Genomic DNA, 5320 nt, shown 5'->3' with positions numbered 1-5320 from the left:
AAGCAGGAGTGGGATCCACTTCCGAAACGGCTTGTCTCTGGAAACTCTATGAATGTGATACAAATATTAAGGTATTTTAGTCATAGGGTTGCTATGAATCATCAGTGACTAGACAGCACTTAAAACGAAAATGGCACTAGGCTAAACAGCTGACTGTTAACTGAACAATTGATTTCAAACTAATCAAAATCTCTGTAAGACATAATATCTGGTGCTCTGAGAGAGTAAAAGTTATGGCCTACAAAATCTTTTGGGGTACTTGTTCTCTGTCAAATAGGGACAATATTTATTTAAGCTTAATATATCATAACAAATAGATGAGGAAAGTTATTTAAAATTACTTTTTTGCTATGACTCACATTTAGAATTGAAATTGTATATTTATATTTTATTCTCTAGTAAATTTTGAATGTTGTTACTATTTTTGATTGTCTTTCATAGCAACCCTATGAACGAAAGGCCTGAAGCCTTTTTATACCTCTCAACCTGTCATACCTATTAGTCTACTCTTTAAGTGCTCTGCCATACATAGGGTTTTCAAGGGCCAGTTGTATTTGAGAAGCTGATGTCCAATCCTTCTTCCTGTTGTTGTTGTTCTTCCTAGTCTGTCTTAATTTGAATGTTTACTGTTAGAAGAATATCTGACAGAAAATAATTTTACATATCAGAAGAAAGACACTTACCTTACAGAAATAATGAGTAATTCAATGTTTTATGTTTAGTTCTCTATCAAAAAGTAATTAAAATTTATTTGATTTCTGCTTTTCTACTATTTAATATAAAGAGATAGTGACTCATTCATTGTCAAATACAGTCAGATCCTTCCGTATACTTTAAGTTAGCTCTGAATTTTTTATAATGGATGTTATTGTTTTTATATGCCAAAGAGTCTGAAACAGTAAGAAATATATGCATTGACTGTACATATACTGACTACACCGCTACATATACTGTATATGAAATTTAAAAACAAGGGACTCCCCTCTTATCCCCACTGTTTGAGTTCTAGAACTATTTTATATTCTGATACAGAAAACATCGAATTATTTCTTTCCTTTTCTTCTTGTTGTCATCATGTGCTTTCAAGTCAAATACAACTCACAGTGATGTTGTGAACAATAGATCTGAACCCTGTCCTGTCCTATGCCATCTTTATACTTTCTTGCACACTAGAGCCAATTGCAGTACAGCAGTCACATGTCAATCCACCTGGTCCAGGATCTTCCTCTTCTTCACTGACCATCCACTCTTACAATCATCATGTCGCTCTGGAAGGAATATCCCCCTCCTAAAAACATGCCCAAGGTATGTGAGGTAAAACCTCATTGTTTTTGCCTCCAAAGAGCACTCCAGATGCACCCACTTCAAGATATTTTTATTTGTTCTATTGGCCATCCATGGGATGTTCATGCTCTTCTCCAACACTACAACTCAAAAGTATCAATTCTTCTTCTGTCATTCTAATTCACTATCCAGTTCTCAGATGCATAGCAAGTGATTGGAAAGACCATGGCTTTAATCAGATGCACTTTAGTCCTCAAACTGACATTATTACTCATCAATAATTTGGATATGTCCCTAACTGCAGACTTTCCCAGTGCAGTTTGTCTTCTTATTTACTGACTGCTAGTATCAAGTGTGTTAATTGTGGATACAAATAAGATGAAGTTGTTGACAGTTTCAATCTCTTCTCCATCCATCATGATGTTGCCTTTAGGTCCAGTAGTAATAATATTTGTTTTCTTGACGTTTTGATGTAATCCATACCTGCAGTAAGTGCTTCAAACTCCTCTCACTTTCAACAAGTAAGATTGTGTCATCTGCATAACATAGGTTGTTCATGAGACTCACTCAGATCCTGATGACTCATTCTTGTTCACAGAATTCAGCTTCTCAAATAATTTGCTCAGCATACAGATTAAATAGGTATAGAGAAAGATTACAATCCTGATGCACTCTCTTCTTCATTTTAAACCATTTTCTGTTGCACAACAGTCTTCTGGTACAGGTATAGGATTCACATGAACAGAATTAAGTTCTCTGAGACTCCGATTCATCTCAATGTCAGCCACACTTGTTATGATCCGTACACTCAAGAGCTTTTGGATACTCAATAAAGCAAGAATAGACATTCTTTTAGTATCTTTACTGTCAACCAGAATCATTCTGACATCAGTAAGGATATTTCCTGTTCCAGGGCCGCTCCTAAATCCTGCTTGAACTTCTGGCAGTTCCCTATCTATGTGCTGTTGTTCTAGCTATTTTTAAATGATCTTCTGCAGTACTTTTCTTGCATGTAATATTAATGATATTGTTTGATATTTTCCACATTCAATTGGATCACCTGTCTTCGGAATGGGAACAAAGATGGACCTCTCCCAAGCTGTTGGCCCAACAGCTGTCCTCCAAATTTTCTGACGTAGACTGGGAATATTTACAAAATCGTGCAGTCAAAAATGGACTAAACATACAATCAAGATACATTGATGATTCTTGGTGACTGGAATGCAAACTTGGAAATGGTGAAAAAGGAATACTGTTGTTCTTAGGTGCTGTCTAATCAAGTACAACTCATAGCCACCCTATGAACAAAATTCGGAACCCTGTCTTATTCTCACATTTCCTGACATATACATTGGCTTAGTGATAGAAATGAGGCTAAAGATAGAGTGATAGAATTTTGTATTTACAATTATATTTTCACTGCAGATATGTGTTTTAAAAGACACAAATCATGACTTAACACATGCAGTGGGCTGCATAAGAACCAGACTGACTACATTTTTGGAAGAAATCTTTGGAGAAACTCATTATTGGTGGTCAAAACTAGGCTATGGGTGGGCTATGGATCAGATCATCAATTACTTGTATGCAAGTTCAAATTGAGGCCATTTAAAATTAAAATAAGTCCATAAAAACCAAGATATGCTCTTGATTATATTCCATCTGAATTTCAAGGTCATTTTAGGTTTGAGAAACTGAACACCAGTGATCTAAGATTGGATAAGTTATGGGACAATATCAATGATATCACCCATGAAGAAAGTAGAAGTTCTTTTACAAAAATAGTGGAGAAAGAAAAAAGAGAAAAAACAAAACAAAACCCACCCAACCCAACTGAATAACAGAAGATACTCAATTGTGCTAGAGCATCAAGAAGTCAAAACAAAGGGAAAATATGTGGAAGTCAAAGACTTGAGCAGAAGTTTTCAAAGAGTACCTTGAGAGAATAAAGGAAAGTATAATGGAATGTGCAGAGAGCTAGAATTGGAGAATAAAAAGGGAAATACTCAGTCTGCATTTCTCAAGCTGAGAGAACTGAAAGACAAATTTAAACCTCCAGTCTTTTTCTTTTTTTTTTTTTTTTTAGACATGTTTATGTAAGGCTTTGTTTGCTTATGGAGTAATGGTGTATATGGTTACATTATTCATTATGAAAATACATTTTCTTCTACTTTTTACAGTGATATTTTTAAAAATACACATTGTTGTTGTTGTTGTTATGTGCCGTCGAGTCGCCTGCGACTCATAGCGACCCTATGTACAACATCCCTAAATTCTGCTCTGTCCTGTGCCAATCGCACTGTCTCTGACACTCCCTTCCCAATTATCCCAGTCACTGAATCAATCCACCTCATAGAGGGCCTTCCCATCCTGCGCTGCCCCTCCACCCTCCCAAGCATGATGTCCCTCTCTAAGGACCAGTCTCTTCTCACAACATGTCCAAAGTATGTTAGACGGAGCCTCAAAATCCTTGCCTCCGAGGAGCCACCCGGTTTAACCCTTTCCAGGACAAATCTGTTTGTTTTCCTAGCAGTCCATGGTATTCTCAATACTCTTCTCCAGCACCACAGCTCAAAGGCATCAATTCTCCTTCTGTCCTCCTTGGTCATTGTCCAACTCTCTGATGCATAACCGGGTGATTGCATATAATATATACACTCCAGTGACAAGTTAAAATATACCATATTTTTTATCAAAAACTGTAGTTTTACTATGTAAAGAAATATGACAAAATTCAGGCTGATAATTCATTTGTATTTTTTTTAGAATATTAAACAGAAAATAAAAAAGACCTTGACAAGTCAAGAGAACTATAGTTAACAAATGAGAAAAGGCAGGGGGAGGGGAACACAAATAAACCCTAGTTTACATTTTCCTTGCTTCCGACAAAAGATTTGACATCATTTTCTTTGATACTACAAAGAACATACTTGGTCCTCTCGAGACCATAAGTGAATCATAATTTTTATCGTACATCTAACACTAGGAGCTCTGGTGGACTAGTGGTAAGAAGCTGCACTCCAATCTTGAAAACACATGAGTCAAATCTGCCAGCCGCTCTGCAGGAAAAGAATGGGCAATCTCTTCTCTGTTGTTGTTGTTGTTGTTACCACAGCTCAAAGGCATCACTTCTCCTTCTATCCTCCTTCGTCATTGTCCAACTCTCTGATGCATAACAAGTGATTGCGAAGACCATATTAAATTATCTCTGAAAATCTGCTGTAGAGCCAGCTGTTGGTCCTCACTTGAGGGCACACAACAACACAAACAACATTTAAAACCAGTAATCCTCTCTAAATATTCAGGATTATATAATTTCACATTTAGCACAAGTTACTGGCATAGGAGGAGCTTAGAATACTTTTTGAAATTAAGTTTTTTCCTGTCTAAATGAAATTGAATTTCAAGAAAAGTTCCAGTTAATGTTATAGACTATTCCTTAACCTGTGTTTTTATTTATTTTTTCCATGTAGTCTTTGTGCTCCTGAATCTTGAAAACAAATCGATTTTAGACTGTATTGACATTCTAGGCATGTGTCTTTGGGTCTTTACTATTTTTACTACACACAATTTCCCAGGAAATTTTTATTTTTGATACTTATCTACAGCATATTTTTTCTGTGGCTGCAGAGAGTTATTGTCTGGTAATATTTTTAAAGATAAAACTTGACTAAAAAGAATGGTTATTGAAGGATTACTAACATTTTACTTCATATGTAACTGATTCGGGTAAAACTCTAGATGAGGAATAACTCCCATTATGTTCATGGATTTCCTATGAAATGAAAAACATTACTTTCTTTCTGATGTTGTTTGATTTTTCGTACTTGTTTGATTATTTTCCTTGCCAAGAGTGCCAAGGACTGCACCCTACAATATGGATTGAGGCTCAATGTCAAGAAGACAAAGATTCTCAACACTGGACCAATTGGAAGCATCAGGATGGATGGTGAAGAGATTCAGATTGTACACAGCTTTAGTTTGATTGGCTCTGTAGTCAACAGTCTTGGCACCAGCAGCCAGGAAATTAAAAGGC

This window comes from Elephantulus edwardii, unplaced genomic scaffold (assembly GCF_000299155.1).
Source record: "Elephantulus edwardii isolate Elephantulus edwardi_28Jun2011 unplaced genomic scaffold, EleEdw1.0 scaffold00347, whole genome shotgun sequence".
Lineage (NCBI taxonomy): Eukaryota > Metazoa > Chordata > Mammalia > Macroscelidea > Macroscelididae > Elephantulus > Elephantulus edwardii.
The sequence above is the reverse complement of the archived record's forward strand: the minus strand, read 5'-3'. Positions refer to the sequence as shown.